Source organism: Heliangelus exortis, chromosome 2, assembly GCF_036169615.1.
Source record: "Heliangelus exortis chromosome 2, bHelExo1.hap1, whole genome shotgun sequence".
Taxonomy (NCBI): domain Eukaryota; kingdom Metazoa; phylum Chordata; class Aves; order Apodiformes; family Trochilidae; genus Heliangelus; species Heliangelus exortis.
The window spans coordinates 63,095,403-63,115,699 of NC_092423.1; the positions used below are offsets into that span (position 1 = coordinate 63,095,403).

Sequence of the window (20,297 nt, forward strand, 5' to 3'; positions counted from 1 at the left end):
CTACAGCTGCCACTCTGCAGTTCTGCTCTGCAGACCAGGATGGTGATGGCAGAGGTGGCTGAAGCAGCATAAAAAGCCAGCAGAGGCCCCCTAGCTGAAGTAGAATTACTGTAGATATCTATGTTCCTGTGTGATCCCTCAAGCCCACGTGGAGTCACTGCAGGGAATGCAGGGGCAATTGTGAATGCTGCTTTGTACTGCATCTTCCGTAATGTTCTCACAGACACGGAACTAGAAAAAAAAAACACCATTTATATATTGAAGGGACAGACCAGAACGCACATTTTCAATTGCCCCATGGAACATTTAAGTTACTCAGGAGATGCACCTTGGGCTGCTGTCTTCCCATCTCCTGTGGCTTCAGCAACAGTCAGTTGCCAATCTACTCCCATACTGTACATCATTAAGAGCTCCTTGGGGATTAAGGGGCTCTGCTTGAGGTGAAGGGAGCAGCTAGCAAACAAGATGCACCTTCCCACAGAGAGCAAGCACTGCAGGGCAGTTGGAATAGGAGAAACTGAGAAGTGACAGATCATAATCTGTAGCTGTCAGCCTTCCCTGCTCAGCACTTGGCACATAAAATTTACAGATTTCTTGTTCTGTCCAAAATGAGGAGTAACTCACGAGAGCATCCTAAAGTCCAGTTACAACCCAATTAATGTCCCCACTGCTGTCCCTGTGCAAGACAAGGTAGACACACCAGACACACTGATGCCTGCTGACCCTGAGTGAGGGAATTTGTTTCTCCTCACAGAATAAAGATGCTTCTGTGTTATGAGAGACATGAACAATCACATTGACTGAAGGATCTGTACACAGCAGCCTAACCTGAACAGTGGAGGACTAGAACCACCTGGAGCATATGCCTAAGAGCTGAAGCTTGTATTGCTTACAAGAGAATTACAAAGAAAGCACCACAGAAAAAGTACACATTGCTGTAACCTTTGCCATGAGATCTTGTTGAAACATATCAATGCAGAAGAAAAAAACCAAAACATTCAGGATTTCCTTTTTAATGTGCTAGAGACTAAGTGAACAGACAGCTTTGTTCAAGCCCCAAGCAACACTTTATGGCACATGAGGGATAGAGATTCATTTTAATTTTATTAGATAGTTACTTGAAATAAGGTGACTGAGGAAGAGGCTTTATCGAGGGATAAAACCTCAGCTATTTTTTCTTCTAGTTTAAAATGCTGCTGTAAGGATGCCAGCCTGGAAAAAAAAGAAAACTATGCTGTAATAAACGTTGAAATGCTCCCAATGATGCTGTAAGTGTGCTGCAGGCATTCAGAGTAGATATAATCACTACTTGTCATCCTGGCAACTACAAGGTACTTGCATCCACGCTGGTGCAGCAAATGATGAAACATGTAGCTAAAATAGAGGATATTCAGAAGGGGGCAGCAAGACTGAAAGGGTTTAGTAAACATTAATGAAAATGGAAGGTTAAAACAATTGTTGGTTTAGTCAGAGAAAGAAAAGTCATGAGATACTAGGTTTCCATGATGTAAAAGGTTTTAAACTAGGAAAGACTTTATATGACCCTTTGTTCACATACCACCTTGATCATCATTTTTAGCGAAGAGGATTTAGTTAAATATTAGGGGAAAACCTTTCTACCTCTAGCTATAATTAAACAGTAGACTTGGCTTCTCACGGGGTCATGGTATTCTCACTGAGGGGTTTTAAGTCAGAAATATGTCTGTCAAAAGGATTTAAGTGCAGATCCGGCCTAAAAGCCAGTGCCATATAAGATGACTTCCTGAAGGGCACTCTGGCCTTGCATTTCAGCAGTGCTTCATAACTTGGATGGATGTCAGACTGGCAATTATAATTCTGGTCCTTATTTCTCCTATTTAGAGAGATGGCCTCTCCAGGATTTCAGCTACATTAGCAGGTAACACTCTCTGTGCCCAAGCATCAGTGTAAAACAACTCTCTTCCACACAAAAGAGGTGTGTTACTTAACGGTTGTCTTTTTTACTTTTTGGTTTTGTTTTTCTTTTTTCTCTGCTGCACTCTGTAGCCCAAGTGACACCACGGAGCCCCGGGGCTGGAGCCCACACGTGCCAGACACCAGTGACCTTTTCCACGGGTGTCGATACTGTGAGCACAGGGCCGGATCAGCACCAGGAAGACCTTGGGGACACCCAGTGCCTTGCAGCGGGGCACAGGGAGAGAGGCAGCACCCAGTGGCTGATACACGCAGCACCAAGCTACCGAGTCGAGTGCATTTAAAAAAAAAAATAAATTAAATATTAGAATTTTTAAAAAATTTGAAAGTTAGCTTAAAAAATACCATTTAAAAAAAAAAAAAAAAAAAAAAAAAAAAAAAAAAAAGAAAGAAAAAGCTACCTTTAGATGCCGCTAATGGCAGGAAATTACTCCCCGTGATATGTCATTTCGGTGTAGGAAGCCTCAAAGCAAAGCCCCGTACCCCCTCTCCCCCCCGGGGGGAGCTGCACGCCCCGCACCCCCAGAAGTGACCGCCAAGGGCGGCGGTGGCAGCACCGCGCCCCCTGGCGGCCCAATGCCAGCACCGGCGGGAAAGACAGCCCGAACCGAACCGGAGCGGCACGGGCCGGGGCGGGTTATGGGGAGCCCTACTGCCTACCAGGGGGAACAGGGTTAGCCCCTCGGCCAGGGTCACAGCCGAGTCCCCAGGGAAGGTGGAAGAGCAAACACGGGGCTGCATCTGGGTGCAGGGGGAGGGAGAGAGGGCTGAAGGGTGTCTCGGCAGAAATGGAAACTCAACACAGTGGAGGGCAGAAGGGTGTAGTTAGCGCCCTCCCCCTTCTGGGTGGTTCTTCCCCGAGTCCAAAGCGTGACCACAGTGAAGAAGACGGAGGGAGACCAGTCAGGAGCTGGAGAGAAGGGAAGTGAAGCGGCAAAGAGGGCAAGGGTGGAAGAGCACCGAAGGGAACACCAGGGAAGGGTGCTGCAGAGGAACTCGTGGTTACAACTCACACATAACAAGAAGGGGCATTAATCTCTTTTTTGAAAGTGCAGATGTAACACCAGGAGGACTGTGCTGTCCTGCACTTCTGCTGTGACTCCAAGCCAAAAACTCGTAGGGAACCCAACACTGAAGACACTCAACTCCCCTCCTGCGGCCCCACTCCCCTGCCAGCCTGCTGTAGCCATGAGGTTACCTGCCTGTCCTGACCCATTAGGAACCAAAAGCCCAGGTTCCCCCTCCCTACTGCCAGAATCCTGGGAGAATGGTTTTCAAATCATATCCTCCCACTTAAAGCTTGACTTTAACAGACTAAATATTGCAACATATTTTAATCTTCCTGGGACCTGTTGCTGAAAAGTGATTTTTACTATCAAAACACCAGGAAAACTTTTTTAGCTTTAAGTTAAAACAAGGTAGTCAAAATGAACATTTCAACCTGAAGATTCACCTCCATTTTAAATGTAAATCACCTCATAATTGAAAATTCAGCTCAGGCTGGTTTCTCACTTTCATTTAAAATTTGCACACATTTGAACGCCACCAGGTGCTCGCTTCTGCTCTGGAAACGCTCCCACATATGCCTGTGTTTTCTCCTCAGCAACAACTATCCATACGTGGTTTCTTTGCTGAAACCTGCCATGTTAAACTGCCTGCCTCAGCATGTGGGAGGAGAAGAGGCTTGGTCAGTTTGGTGCTGAAGGTGTTCCCTCCTCTCCCTCCTCCAACCACATTGCATACTGGACTGTGATCTTGCAGCTGGTTATTCTCTGTTAACGATTCCTGTGTGGCTGGAGGCATTAGTCTACCAATAAAGTTTGAATATGGTCATCATATCATTATGCAAGAGAGTATAGCTTCTCCACAATTAAATTTAGCTGTTCAAGCCTCACAGAATGTCCTCTAGACGTTCTCCAGATTACTCTAGAGATGGTTCAGTGATGTCATGTTCATAAAGTGACACAAGGACAGCAGAATAAAACAATATAAAAAGCTCTACTGATTTCCAAATTCCAACCTGTAGGAGGTCACTTAACAGAGGAAAAAGTTACTTGTTACCAGCCCTACACAGAGAGAAACACACAAACCATGCAAGTCCACTCCAACTGGCAAAGAGAACTGCAAGTACTGAATAGTTTCAGCTTCCTGCTCTGGCAGCATCTTGGACTAACTAAGCCAAGTCCCCCCCCCTTCACCATCTTCACTCCCATAGGTCCAAGATTCAAGAAAACATATCTGGAATATCTGCCAGTATTTATTTAGTTTAGGAAAAAGATAGATTCTTTGGAACAGTTTGTTTCCATTTTAAATTTTTCTAGTTAAAACAGTTCTTTTTCATGGTCATGACCATACCGAGCGAAACTGCCCATATAACCCTTATCTAACCTACCCTAATGGAGTACAGAGAGGTCCTGTTCCTCCCAGGATAATCACATGAGAGCCAGGGAGCTTTCTTACAGCTGTGAGGAGATTTCAGCAGCTTTAAGAAGGAATAAAAGCTGCCTGAGGTACAGTAGGAGATCTCAGTCTGCATTTCATGCTTTCAGCACTGCAGCTACAGCCCTCATTTTGCAAAGTTCACTTCTTACAAACATGATGCAACAAACCCACCTCATCTCCCATTTTCAAGGTCTTACCAAAGAATGTGTTTGACAGTGTGCCTATGTTCAACTTAAAAATCACAGCTGAACATAGTATTTAAGAATAATTGTACCCTGTCATTTTCCAACTCTGATTTACTTTGCGTGCTTTCTGCCCACACACCTACGGTAATAAAGGGGTCCTCTCTAAGAGCAAAGCCAACCAAAGGTCATTTATAGACTAGCCAATTTGGGCAATTAGATACTCCTGTCATTTTGGGGTTCATTCAGTCTCTAACTCTGAAGAGTACAAAAGCTAAGACAAGAAAAAACATTCAGATGTTTTATCACATAGCCTGGATCTCTGTATTTATTTTGCTTCCCAGAGACTGGAAAACCTCAAAGCACATGGGTGGGCTTCCTTTCACTACCATTTGTCTAGGAAGAACTGTAAATACAGAGTGGACACCTCCTCGTAGCTTTGAAAGAAGTTCAAGTTAAAAACAAGTTTTAAAAATACAATGGGACAATATATGGAACTGAATGATGGCAGCTTGATCAACACCCAGGCAGGAGGAACACCATCAGGATTTTGAGGGGAAAGATTATTACAGATCCCCAACAGATCTCCTTTTTCTAACCAAAGTAAAGTCCCACTGATGTCAGTTTGACAAAGAGAAGGTAGAACTGTCTTGACACAAAGTGCCAGAGGTACTCTTGCATTCCTTTATCTTCAAGTTTTCATTAAATATCAAAACTTCAGTCACACAGCTGTCACCTTTTTACAATTTACAGACCTCAGCAATTTTTAACAGATGTGCTGACTCCTCCAGAGTAGATTTAAGCCCCATGATAAGAATCTTGCTTCTCTTATTTAACATTTAGCAGATCCTCCAGAAACCATCTCAGGGCTTCAGAAGTCCACAGACCATAAGTTAAATACTTTCCCAGACATGAGTATATGCTTCATAGCCTGGAAAACCTAGCACAACTAGGCAGGCAGCCAGAGTCAGTCTTAAGACTTTTTTTTGGGACTGGCACGACTTAACTGCATCCCTTTTATTTATTTATACAAGGTGCTCTTGTGACAGAACAGGGAGGATTTACAGAGAGATGTTAAGTATCCACTTAACTCTTCTCCATCACCTGTATCATTCTGGCATCCCGCCCTGCAGAAAGCACCAGGGCCTAACTGCATCCTTTGCTAGCAGTATGTTACCAGTCAGTGCAGAATACAGCCCAGGTGTTTTAATGTGATCTTCATCAATGCTGCTCAGAGGCTGAGCCTATAAATGACATAGTGTCATCATGACATCGTGGATGATACTCATATGTTTGAATTAGTGTATCAACATCTGTGCCTGTATGACTGAATGTGAAATGCAGACAAATGTATGTACAAATTATCAAAATACATATACCTTTAGGAGAGGTATAAGCAGATAAGCAACTGGATCAATAAGTTTAAAGTTTGTGCACATCTCAAGTTGTTCACATACACTTAAGGGCCATGATGTGAGAAGCAATCAGGCAGACTGAAGTGCACACCCTCATTATTCTGGGTGAAATCCAGCCTCTACTTATGCTCACCCAAGTGTCCTACAGAACTTCTTCATTCTCCTTCTCCACAGGCACTAATCAAGCTCTTCATTGCAGGGACTTACGTGACAAGGGACTGAGTAAGAAGGAAAGGACAGGCAAACCAGGTTGCTCTACTTCAGCACAACATGGAACAGCAGCTGTCCTTTTTCACTCCAGGCACAGAATGATTGCTGTGACAGAATTAAAATAAAAACATATCCATGAATGTCAAACAATGTTAACTGTCAATGTTTTCCTTAAGTTACAAGATACTTGTATGAGGCAAGTCTCAGACATAACAATACTTCACAGAAGTACCATGGTTAGAAAGACCTTCAAGATCATAGTCCAACCATTAACCTAACACTGACAAGTCCTTAACTAAACTATATCCCTAAGCACTATATCTATCCAACTCTTAAATACCTCCAGGAATAGTGACATTACCTTGCCAGCATTTTTACCAACAAGCACTGGCAGGGTGTCCATCCATTAGGGATGGACACAGGGGAGCAAGCCCCAGGAAAGCAGTCCTCAGGCCCCTTTTTGGCCCATCTTCCTGGACACAGCCCCCCCCCTGTGACCACATACAGCCAGGAGAGCCATGTATGGTTATTTCCCATGGATGTGGACCCACCTCAACTCTGGAGTCCATAGAGGCGAATCCACCTGAAGATCAGGAGGAACTCGTGGAGGTGGGTTTCACCTCCAAGATGGCTCCCTCTGCACTTTGTCATAGGGCTTCCCTCCACAAGACCATCGAGGTGCTGCTGTAGGGGCACCTGGCCAGTGTGCAACCCTCAGCTCCTTCACCTCACTTGCCACTGGCTAGAAGACCTTCTCTCTGCACCTGGCCAGCCTGCAGGCTCACATTTTCCACCTCTCCAACATCAACAATTCATTTATTGATGGTCGCAGCTCCTGTCAGCCCTTCCTTCCCATCTGCCACCCTTGGCCCAACCCCCAGCCTTTCTGAAGAGCTGCCATCTCCTCCGCTTTGAGCCCAAGAAAAACAGAGAGACAGCATGGTTTCCACCAGGCTGCTGTGCTGAGATAAGGCCCTCAGAGGGCCAGTGAGATCCCTGAGGAGGTGGGCTTTGTTTGGCCTAAAGACCAGAATGCTGCCTGAGGGGAGGATGGAGAGGATGCCAGATGCTTCCTGGCTACAGCACATGAGGAACAGCAACAGATGAAGAAGAGACATCAGACAGACAGCTGCTCTTCTGCAGAAAACCACAGCTCTGCCAGGGAGAAGCACCGGCCTTCAGCATTATGGCTCCTCCTTGCTGCTTTGTTAGCTCTTTCCAACATCGGGGCACAAAGTAGTTTAAAACCCCCTTAAACAAAGAAAATGACAGTAAAAATCCTTTCCTCTTATTTGGTACACTGGCAACCTGGTCTGGATTCCTCTGTCCCCTCCTGCTCTTCCAGCCCAGGAAAGACACAGGGGCACAGGCTGCAGGCCCAGCCCTGCCCCTTCGGGATGGTGAGGGATCAGGACACATGAAGGAAGGCTGAGGGAACCACCTCTGCTCCAGAGGGTGCTGAGACCCTGGAGCAGGTCACCCACAGGGGTTGTGGATGCCCCTACCCTGAAAGTGTTCCTGGCTTGGTTGGCAGACATGTTGAGCAACCTCATCCAGTGAAAGATGGCCCTGCCAGGGAATGGACTAGGTGATCTTGAAAGGTGCAGAGGAAGAGGCAGCATCAGATGAGAGGCACCATGAACTTCAAGGGCATTGCTCAGGTGGCTGATGGTATGGAGCCACCTCAAGACAAGGAGGAGCTGATAGAGGTGGAGCCACCTCAAGATGAAGAGGAGCCCATGGAGGTAGACCCACCTAGAGATGAGGAAGAGTCCATAGACACGGACCCACCTCAAGACAAGCAATGATTCTTAAATAAACCCTTTCAGTGAAGAAATAATTCTTCCTAACATGCAATCTAAACCTCCCCTGGTGTAATTTGAGCTCATTACTTCTTATCCTCTCACTTGCAACTTTACTGAACACTGATACCCACCTCTTTACAACTCCCTTTAAGGTCGTTGTAGAGAGCAATAAGGTCTCCTCTCAGCGTCCTTGAGAATGCCATGCCAAGTAACTCACTCCTTGACATTTTGAGCCATGCATTGTATCTAACAGCTCAAAGTCTATTCCATCAGCTTCCCAGGAAGATGTCTGCACAACCTCTGTTCAGACACCTCCACGATCCTGTTTCTGCCATCTAAACTGAACACATGAGAATGAAAGAACCTTCCCACCTTGTTATTTATGCAATGGTGTGCTACCACATGTGCTGATCGCCATGTAAGCAAGCAAGACTTGCTTACCTTGGAGATTTGCATCTCCATGCTGCAAATACTTGTAGTTTAGATAAGTCAGATTCATGCAGCTGTTCTGGTTTTAGTGAGACTATCCAGATAAATAAAGGAGTTTATTTTAATGAACTGGTGTCCAAATGCTTTTGGCACATAAGCAATTTGTGAGGAGAGTAACTGGGATGACATAAACGAAAACAGGAGAAAACATTTCAGCTAAATATTAGAAAACTAATATCAGGCTGTGAAGTCACCACCCAACACAAATGGAAGCTTAGGCCATTTAAAAATTAGGTGGACAAATTACCTAAGTTCCATGCATAGCACTGGACAATACAACCCAAGAAGTCTTTTGTCACCCACAATGCCCATAATTCTATCCTGATTACAGATGTAAAATATATTAAGCTTAAGTAAAAATTTAATACTTGAAGCAGAAAGTTTTTCTACTGCTGTAACATCTTCAGGTCCTGTTCACAGTAGCCAGCCCCTTGAAGAAGGGATAACTGGATTTGTTTGGATACCAGTCTCTGCAATCCACTGCTTTCCTTTGCCCTCTTTCCAGAGTGTTGTTCCCTCTCTATGTATTTTCTGTCTGGGCAGCTTACAGCATTCTTACAGAGGACTATGAGGTAGAACATATTTTTCCTTCCCTCTATTAAGGCATGCTACTTACAGCCATACATTGTAATACACTGATTAACATAAGATTTGACTAATAGTTTGAAAAGGCTTTTTCCTTGAAAAGTTCCTTAAAAAGTGCACATCAGTTGTATCTTGGATATCAGTTCAGCAGAATAAATCTGTCAGGAACTGAACTTGCTGCTTAAGATGGAACCAGAGCCTTGCTCTGGGAAAACATAGTCACTCTTCTGAATGGAAAAGTAATTCCTAGACAACAAACACACTGGAGCAGAGACTTCACACCCACATGTGCCCCATAACACACATAACTGGGAGATTGGAAGAAGACTGAGAAATAACCTCTGACAACTGTGACTGAAGTAACAAGTTACAGTTTCTTACGCACACAGTGAACTACTGCCAACTCTTTTTGTTTGGTTGGCCATTTTAAATGTTTGAGGATTAAGTCCTTCCAAGTTGGGCAAGTAAAGTACACTTGCACATTTACTAATTACTCAACTAATTTGTACCTTGCTTACAAACAAAACCAGCTCTCTCCCACTACAGGAATCGCTCATGCATTTAGAGATTAATACACATGAGATACAAGCTGCTATCTCAGAACCACAAATCACAAGCTATCAGTTGGATGAAAGAACGATCCCTCAGAACACGCCTCCAGCATTGGCAGAGACTTCAAGCCTGCACCAAAGAACTTTCAGCTTCCCCAGTTTCTCCATTCAGAACCTGGTCTCCGAAGATTTGCAACCGAAGACAGTGCTTGCTGTTTAGTAATAATGATTGGGTAATAGAACCTGTAAAACTTACAGAAGCCATAATTAAAATTCTAAATACCAAATGTCCAGCCTGTGTTACTCTGTCTTCAGCTATGACTCCACAGCTACATCTGTAGTGTAACCTGGACTGATGCCCAGCTCTTGGGTCTGGGCAAGTATGCTAGTCATGATAGCCTAAGGTCCAGGTATATACCAACCCTCCCACACACCCACACTTAACTTCTTGGGTAGAAAATCCTTGTGCACAGGTGGAAGAGAGGCTATGCTTGTCCCAGTTGCAGGCCATGCACCAGAGGACAATCCTTACAGTCTAGAAGCAGATTTACAGTGGCCAGAGTCTTGACATTATGAATTATGGTCAAATGCTTCCTTTGGTCTGCGATACTGAAAATGTTATACTTGTCCCTGAAAATCTTGTGACCAGAAGTGAAGAGCAAGCTGAATAAGGAATAAAATTGTGACTATAAAACCAGGATTGCCAGGAGCAACGGAAGATACAACTTTCTACATGTAAAACAGGTAACAGCAGGAGTCAGGAAGAGAGCAGTTGAGATAGATGGGCAAGATCAGGGAAATTCCTTCTTGAACAAAAGGAGAGACAAGAAGCCCAGAGGTGTATGAACCCTAGAAGAAGCAAATGAGGTGAGGGGGCAAAATCTGGTTTCCCGCTCTCCCCTGTAACTTCTGATCATTCCTAAAATAGTAGGGACACTAAAGTAATTAGGAAAAAAGCCTGCATATATCTTAAGCTATTTGTGTTGTATTAATTTTTCTGTTTTCAATTTTGTAATTAAGCACTGCAATGTGTGCTGTGCTGGAATCAGAGTGTTTTCTTCATAAGTGTGAACAGTGCTAAGAGTGACTCAGGCAAGCAGGGTTTCTAAATCACAGAGTGCCAAAGACAAACTCTTTGGGTGTTCAGAGGCACTAGGACATACTCCCCATCTCACTGATGGTGGCAAGTGTGCAGCTACAGATAGGTTTTCCTCTGCTGGGTGTCAGCCAACAGCCTCCTCCCCCCCAGCTCTCGTGCAGAAGTGAGACAGCTGCCAGCCTCTTATGATCAGATATTTGCCTGCCATCTAATTTTCAAGAAGCAAACAAAAATCTAACTCTGCCCTCCTCTGGGTAAGGAATGGGGTGCAACGCACACACATTAAATACCTTGTTTAAAATCAGATCCTTTGCCACAGGCATGCTTCTTAACTACATTTTTGTGGCAGACGCCACCACCACAGATTGCTTCCTCTGTGTCCTGGAAGAGACTAGCTATGAGGGAAATACTTGCCCCAAGTTTTTAGAGAAGCAGCCTGTCTCTGTCCCATCAGTCTGCTCCAAAGCTTCAAGATAGTGATGGAAAGAAGGAATAAAAAAAAACAAAAACCAAAACTCTAAGACTCTCCCACACTAATTTTTAATACACATTATGCTAGCTGGTAGGCTAGGGTTTTGTAGTACCAGATATTAACCAGGATCTGCAGTAGCATAGACAAGGATGTGCATGTGTTCTGCCACCTATAAATAGGCTCTCCACTTAACAAAAACACAACCCAAACAGCCAGCTGTTAACAACTAAACCACAGAATCAAGGCAGCAATTGTTGCTTGCTGAATAAATCAGTGCAACCCACTCACGCTTCAATTGGCAAATGATGTACAGATTAATGTTTGATGAGAGCTGATAATATTAACATGATCTCTGAAGAGGTGGGAGTGAGACATACTAAGCATGAAAATGCACTTTGAACTGGATGTTCAGTGGGGCTGTGATCAGGGCTTTCCAAAAGTATTTTTTTTCCTTTCAGATGCCACTAGCAGTTTTGGGGAAAAAAAAAAAATAGCAAGGCCTGACAGAGGAAGGCTACCTACATGCTTAGGGGCTTGTCTTGGCAGCCACAGGACTGCCAAGCACCCTACATGAGGTGTCTCTCAAAATACAGCCCTTCATCCAAGAACATGCCATGTCTTGTGCCTTGTGACCAGCAGGTGGTTGACACCAGACTTGATTTCAGCTCTGTGGTTAAGCTGCTGTTTCATCTCATTTGTTTCACCTGCACCAGAATGCCTCAACCCCTGGCAGGAAACTTGAGTTTTAAGTGTTTGAACCAACTATACAGCAGAAGTGCTTCATTGCATGAAACAGCTTTGAACACCAGCATACCCATAGAAATAAAATACAGTATAATCTTCCCAGCTTCTTGCTGACTTTTTCTTTTTTTTAAACCATGGTGGGTAACAAAAAGGAAATAAGATCTTTACAGCTCAATAATTAAAGCCCAGGGATACTTTCCACTATGTATGCCAATATGTATTCCAGTCTCAGACTAGTTAGACTGCAACAGCTTCACAGGCTTCAGAAGCAAGTCTCTGCTTTAGGTAAGCAAAAGGAGAATTATGCTGAGAATTTGGAAATAGCAACTATTACCCAAACAACAAAAAGTAGTTCATCCAAATCTAGAATGATCCAACAAGAAGCTTAGAACACTCAAACAGGCACTGCTGAATTTAGCCACTGTAAATCCACAGTCACCCTTCTCCACCTTGCTTTCAGACAGAGGTTACTACTTCTGTGACAGGAATGGCAAAATATTGTTCTTGTATGTAGTCTTCACAGGCAGCTTCTGGCAAGAACATAATGCTGTAAAAGACCACAGCAAAAGCTGCCAGATCTTACCTGTCAAATCTCTTTAGGAAAACTACTAAGGCTGCACTTCGAAATGTATTCTAGCACTATTATTTTAAAGGCTGTCATAAACTTTATGAAGGACTCATACTCTCAACACCCAGCATAGACACCTTCTACCTAAGGACAAATTGCATTGTAAAGGTTTGCATAAAATGACAGACTTCATTAAAAGCTTAAAATTCCTTTCAGCAAAAGATAAATATACGTCAATATATCTTAGAAGAAGAGCATGGGGGCAGGGGATGTAATTGATAGTTGAAGGCCAGAGGCTTTTACCTGGGAACTGTCTTTAACTTACAAAGATATTTTTCTCAGTGCTCCAAAGAGCACATCAGATAGACATCAGTTCTAGAAGAGGCACAGCATAAAATCCTTTGAGAAACTGACATTATATCAACAAGCCATATGCTCTTCTTTAATGGCTACAATGGGAGTGCCTTGTAAACACCAGGAGGAATTATCATGGTTATTTAAAGGCTGAACATTTGCTTAATTTATTCTAAAGAGAAACATTACTAGTACCATTATGTTGGTTATATGTAAAGCATTAAAGATCTATGGTGACAGGTATACAAGCCAAATCAGTCTCAAATGGACTGAAATCCATTTGCAGTCTTCCTTTACAGAAATGCAAGTTCCAGAGCTCATAACATGACTGGTTTTATCAATGTATTTTTATATTGTGATTACAACTGAACGTCTCTGCTCACAAATACACAACAATACACCGTTTCCCCTCCCAAAATCATCACCATGCATCGTTATAAACGCACCAGAATAAACTATAAACACATTCCTGCACAACTTTTTACAAGTCATAAAGACTGGATCGTCACAAGTCTTCCAACTGTGTTGAAATCCCTCATTTTTAAACATGGTTTTGTGTTTATCTTCCGGTTTTATTGATAAAAACCATCTAAACAGAGCAACCTGCAATTATGCTTTGCTTTTAAAGTAACTCTAACACTTCTGCTAATCAGGAAAATGCAGATGCTGGATGCATTTGCCAAATTTAGGCAGTTCAAAAGTTTGACATTTTACATACCTCTGATAACTACCAGTTATTCTCTGATAACTGCTGAAATAATGTCCTTTAGTGACTAACTCACTGAATTCCACACATGATCACTCTCAACAACATTAGACTCTCAGGCACATAACTACTTCTGTGTAATATTGAATTAAACCAGTCTGGGGTTGGAAAAATACATAAATGCACACCAGAAAAAAAAAAAAAAAAAAACAAAAAAACACAAAAAACCAGAAAAAGCATAACTCGACCAAACATCAGCCACACCAGTTTTAAAAGTGAGCAATGAGAACACAAGAAGCAGGACTTCAGCTGCATGTTTGCCTTTTGCATTTTCCATTTACTGCAGTACCGGGCTGTTCTGTCGCCCTCACATGGCTCTTCACCAGTTACACTTGCAAAATCCAAACTCAGTTGCAGAAGGGACTGAGCAGAGGAACTATCAGCAGGGGACTAAACTTGACGGTCCCACTATCATTGCCCAAGTAAAGTGTTGACTTAGAAACTCCAGCAAGTGGACAGAGCTCGCCAAAGGCTCCACAAGCCCACTGCAAACTTTTATTTTAAGGTTTCACTTTAAGCTTGCACCTCTGCTTGATCACACTACAGAAAAACATGAAGTTGTCATTACCTCCTAGGAATGCAGAATACATCTCATGCATAGATAGAGGGCAGTACCTCGTCTAAAAATCAGTTAATTTTTCAGGAATGGGGTTTGAACAAGAGTTAGGTAAGACACAGGTATTCTGGTGTCCGTTTACAGGTGATATTTTTCATCCTGACACAAGACCAACCAGCTTCTTACATCTCAGTGCCCGCTGCTCTGGGCACCTGTCAGAAACCACCCAGGCTCTGCAGTTTAATGCTTTTTTCTAAAGCTGGTATTTCAAGCTCTTACAGTTCTAGGGCATAGCTTAAAGAGCCCTTCTTCCATGCAATAATTTTTTGTTGTGTTTTAGACTGTTCTTCAGCAGAGCCTTGCTGTCTTCTTTCAAAAAAGCATGAAGCTGTGTCCACGCTTAAATGGTTTTACTGACTTGTCATAAATCCTTCCTTAGTATATTAGAAAAGTCATCCGTGAAGCAAGCTAGGGAAGCAGCAGCAGCATCTTGTGCTCTCCTGTGTAACGTTGCAGCACGACTAAAAATAGCTCCAGCCTTTCACTCCAGAGATGGAGGCTTCCTGAGAGCACAGCATTGCTATACTCAGGGTATACCCAGCACTCTGGTGTATCATCACTTGTCCATATGTAAAGCAACTAGATCTGTAATATTATTGCAAGCTATCCCCCCACCCCCCTTCCAGCTTAAGCAGTTGTATTTAACTCATGTTTTGGTTTGTTTTTAATTCCAACTCCACAACTGCTGAAACAGCTCCATGCTGGTGCTATTCTTTTTTGAAACTTGAGAAAAAAATTTTCAGGAAAAATTTTGGAATTTCTTCGGATGTTCTTTTTTTTTTTTTTCTTAAATAGCATATTTTGTTTAAAGAGAAGCAAACAACAAGTTTTTGATCTCAGCTATCACATACAAATCTGGACCATTCCCCATTTAGACAGAAAAATAGATTGATTCTATTTCTGAACAGCTTTTGCATTAGGACTGAAAACACTGTGTAAAAGTATAGCAGAAGACTTCAGAAACTGAGCATGAACAACAGCTAAATTAGAGGGAATATTTAGCTGATTCCTAGACTACATGTAAACAAAATTTGTTTCCAAATACTGCTTTACACCACAAGAATGTTTAAAACTCTTAGCAAGATAACCTGAATTACACACAGACTTACGTAGATGAAGAAAGTTACAGCCACTGCCTGAAACAAAACGAGAACAGATGAAACAAATCTGTCTCTGACCAAGGACATGCAAAGCATGAAGGTCCCTCACCCAGAAGGGGCAGAAGCAGAAGGTATGCACCCTGAAAAAGGGAAAGGACTCAGTGAATCAAGGGATGGAAGAAGTGATCACAAAAGGTTAAAATATATCACTATGAATCAGTTACAGATAAAAGAGGCTGGGAGTCTGAAAGAAGTTGTCACTGGGCTAGGAAGCAAAGCTTCCTTAGAAGCTCTGACAGTTTTGCAATAAACATCTGCTAGAATGGCATTTGGTCACGTTGCAGAAAGTGTGTTTATGATGCAGTGCTCACAGTAAAGCCAGACAGTGTCTGGCACTGCAATGAGCCCCTTCCTGCCCCAAGCACCTGGGAGACTGGGGACATGAGCAGTGCTGGCTCCACCTCATCGCATGGCCAGTCTCCCAGCAACACAGAAATGTCTCTGGGAAGAAGTAGCCCCTCACTTTACTGCCTGCTTAGGGAGCATGAAAGGTCAGTGCTTTTCCTGTTCAAATTCAGAAAAATAGCGTTTGAAGAGCTTTACTCAACACAGCCAGCATTCTGAGAACAGCAGCAGAGCTGTAATTAACAGCACAGACTTCATCTCAGCAAACCAATTTAAAAGAAACTTAAAAGTACATGAATACTGCAAGCTTAATCCAGAAGGCAAAGAGCTGAATCACAGATTCTGACGAGGCAGTCCCTGGAAAACAGCTATATTATACACTCCATTTCTTCTTCCAGGAGCATCTCAAGTCCAACATGTAGCAGTTCTGTATAAGATAAGCTGAAAGGAGAATGCCAATTTCAAGCACTCATGACAAAAGTTTCAATCTGCAGTCTAATTAACTTCACAAGTCTCCCTTACCTCTAGCATGGGAAAGCTGCAGTTGAGTCATGCAGTCTCTCTTTGTATTTCTGCCAAATATCTAGATTTCAGACAACTGGCATTTCTTCCAAGTCCTTCCACAAATCCCAAACTACAGTCATGAACAAGCAAGGATGCCAGATGACCCAGGCTGGATGGCTGCCCAACATCCTATGTCACTTCAGAGCCAAGTGATGCTCTCTTGGGACTCTTCCAGGATCCAAGCCCCTGTCCCAGAAAAGGAGCTCTAGAATCATTTCACAACAGAGCAAGGCTCACACCTTGGTATATTCCCAGTTTGCTCCAGCAACTAGAAGTGTATGGGATCACAGGCCTGTTTCATCCCCTGTAGGGCAACTTGCCTCTAGCAGCAATCTTATCCCAGTGATAAGAAGCAGCTCAAGGTGAGACTGGCTGTACATTCACACTTCCTTCTACATCAGCACAGTGTCTCACCTACCTGGGAATCCTGACAACAAAGGATGCAGATAAGGCAGAGTTGCTGAATACCTTCTTTGCTTCAGTCTTTACACAAAAGACCAGGCCTTGTAAACTCCAGACACTGGACAGAAGAGAGAAAGCCTGGAGGAGGGAAGACTCACCACCAGTCATTGAAGACTGGGTTAGAGATTAGTTACACAAATTGAATATACACAGGTCCATGGGCCCTGATGGGATGGACCCAAGAGTGTTGAGAGAGCTGGCTGATATTATTGCCCTACCACTCTCCAATGTTTTCAAAAGATCACGGCAAACAGGAGAGGTGCCTGAGGACTGAAAGAAAGCCAATGTCACTCCAGTCCTCAAAAAGGGCAAGAAGGAAGATCCAGGCAATTACAGACCAGTCAGCTTCACCTCCATTCCTGGAAAAATGATGGAGCGGCTCATTCTGGAGGTCATCTCTAAGCACATGGAAGAGAAGAAGGTTATCAGGAGTAGTCAGCATGGATTTACTATGATGATTAAGGGAGTAGAACCTCTCCCTTATGAGGAAAGGCTGAGGGAGCTGGGTCTCTTCAGCTTGGAGGAGAATAAGGGGCAACATCATTAATGTTTACAAATAAGTAAAGGGGGAGAGCCAGGAGGATGGTGCCAGGCTCTTCTCAATTATGCCCAATGACAGGACAAGAGGCAATGGATTTAAACTTGAACATGGGAGGTTCCATATAAACAGCAAAATAATTTTTTTTTACTGTGAGGGTGACAGAGTACTGGAATAGGTTGCCCAGAGAGGTTGTGTAGTCTCCTTCTCTGAATACATACAAAACCCACCTGGACAAATTCCTACATCATCTCCTCCTCTAAGTTACCCTGCTCTGGCAGGGGGATTGGACTCAATGATTTTCAAGGTCCCTTCCAACTCTTAACTTTCTGTGATTCTGTGGTCCACAGGGTTAGAAAAATATTGCCAAGACATCCTCACTTACAGATACTCTTTCTGTTCATTCTTCTATTCTGATAGGGGTTTCATTTGCCTCTTTATATGGGTTTGCACTTCTAGATTCCTGTGTTCCCTTAGGAAAGCATATTTTGGTTTAGCCCAAAAAAGTTATAAGTAGAACCACTGACCATTTCCCCTGTATAATTGATAGCTTAGTCATTAGTGTCACTGGTTTCAAATTTGATACCAAACTCAGCATTAAACATTCCAAAAAAAATGGTGTGGGTCTGAAAATGTCTGGAAAAAGGCAAGCTCAGCCAAAAAACTGATGTGAGATTGCTGAACTATTCCTAACCCACCTGATACAGAAGCTGTAATACCTTCATCTGCATTGAACATTTTCAGAGAAGAAATGCCACTGTGAGTTAATATGCAGAGCACATGACTCTTACATACCCTTCAGAGTCTGCTTGTGTTCCTGTCACTAGAGTCCTTGCATTCTCAGAAGACCAAAAAATGTCCACCAGTTTAAATAGGTGTGACAAGACAAGTCCCACTGAGACCAAAAAATGTATTTACAGCACTCACAGGCAGTTTCAGCAAAGGTGGAAGAGGCTGGTGTGTTTAGGCTGAAAACAAAAGCATCTCAGCATAGACATGAATAGCTTTCATAGAGTTCAGTTTAACAGAGAAGCAGGAAGCTTTTCCTTGGAAGGAGAGGGGGAAGGAACAATGACAGGTGAAGGCAAAAGATCTAGTTCAGGTAAGCACCATCCTTCAATTTTCAACAGTTTTTCCAGTCAGATAGAGAAAGAAAAGCCCCTTGTGTCTCTCAAGCAAGATGTGCTCTGCACAGAATTGGGTGTAGAGGCAGGATACAACACAGCTTCCGAACAGCATGAATATGTCCTTCAAAACCACCAGAGCAGTCTTACAGTCAGATACCAGTGTACCCCAAATACATTTAGTATTTCACCATATTGCAACTAAAACCATGAAAGGCCAGCCTGAATCTTTGTTCAAGACAGCTCTGTGCAAAGCTGCTGTGAACATCACAGAAAAAACATACGAGCACACCCAACTCTCAATTAAGTAGCACGATATCAGACTCTTCTAGGAATAGTAACTGATAACATTAGCTTACTCTTACTGGAGAGGAAGAAAGACACTGAGATTTGTCAAAAATTCTCATTTCCTACTTATCAGACTTTCCTTAAACTACCCCATGTTCATGAGAAACTTGCAACCCCAAAAGGAAGCCCTAAGCACCTTTACTCCTAATACCAATTCAAGCAAGGATTTAATGCTATTCATTTGAGGAGCATTCAGTTATGGAGACTGAAACAATAACATATGTGAAACAGCTTGAGTCTTGAGGATATGAACTATACAGAATTAGTTAACAGATTTTTTTTTTAAACCCACACACTCACCATAACATTCATTTAGTAAATTTGAACAAGAACTCTATTCAAAAGCAACACAATCTGCATGTGAACATTCTGTGAAGAGAGACTAAATTCCATGAATCAATAATTTGTTTCAATTGTCTTGGTTTTGTTTACTATCTACACCATGTTTAACGAGTTTTAACTTATTAATGTTGGTCTTCCTCTGTTTTAAATCTCTGTATAAGATGGAGTGAACAAGGCCTGTATTTACTTTGACTTCAAAAAGAAGTAAGCATCTGCAGAAGTGTTTTCCATACTGAGCTGGACTTCATTAGCTCTGCTGTCATAGATTCAGGATAAAAAGAAAACAAGAAAAATCACAATCTAAATTTGAGACAAGACCCTTCAATTAATATCTCATTTTGCAACACAGTGCTATTTATATAATATTGGTACTCGATGTGATATTGTAGTCAACATTAGCCTAATAACTATTAAACATGTGTTATTAACAATGTTGGCCTGTTGATTTTTAGTACTAACAGAGCTGCCTGAAACATCTACTGTTTACAACATTTGTTCTAGCTAAAGATTTGATAGAATTTGCTAATCAAAACCACTTGCCACCCATAAAACTGATGCAAAGAAGGGAGAAACAGTTAGTGAGATCCAAAGACAAACACTTTTACTTATAACTCCGTAAAGAGAAAACCCTCTCACTCCATATGGTTTTCTCTTGGCTCTTAATCATCTTTTCATTGGCTTCCAGCTGGCTGTCTCACTATCATTTAGCAGTATCACTAGCAAGACCAACTTGTTATGCCAAAGTCAGGCACAGAAAGATGAGGGCTGCAGAGATTGGATGCAGCACTCTGCTATGGGCAAATTTAGCACAAATGATGCATGGCAGGGTCACTTCACTTGCCTCAGCAGATCAACCACTGCTGCATTCCCAAAACACAGCAGCAGATCTGTGTTTGCACTTTTTCAGGAGTGGGAGTAAAGAATGACTGCTACAATTGAAGCTACAGGGAAATTCTGCAGGCAGAAGTGTAATTACCTGAGCAGGAATTCTGGAAGAAAACCCAGCCTCTTTCTCTCCTTAAATAGAAACCAATGCTATGCAGTCACCATGGAGAGATTTCATACAGCTTTTGGATCACATGCAGCACTGAAATACAACACACACACAAGCCAGCCACAGAGCAGGTTTAGAGATGAAAAACCAGGAATCATTTCTCCATTGA

General features: G+C 42.7%; 1 long non-coding RNA gene across 1 annotated transcript in view; it reads right to left on the bottom strand.

Moving 5' to 3' along the window:
• Positions 1-1,091: 1,091 nt before the first annotated feature.
• LOC139792693 (uncharacterized) overlaps positions 1,092-20,297 on the bottom strand; it is a 30,353-nt gene continuing 11,147 nt past the window's right edge. The window contains exons 2-3 of the long non-coding RNA XR_011724357.1: positions 6,126-6,307; positions 1,092-1,212 (exon numbers count right to left, since the gene is read on the bottom strand). This is a non-coding gene — a long non-coding RNA (uncharacterized lncRNA). The remainder of the gene's footprint in view (positions 1,213-6,125; positions 6,308-20,297) is intronic.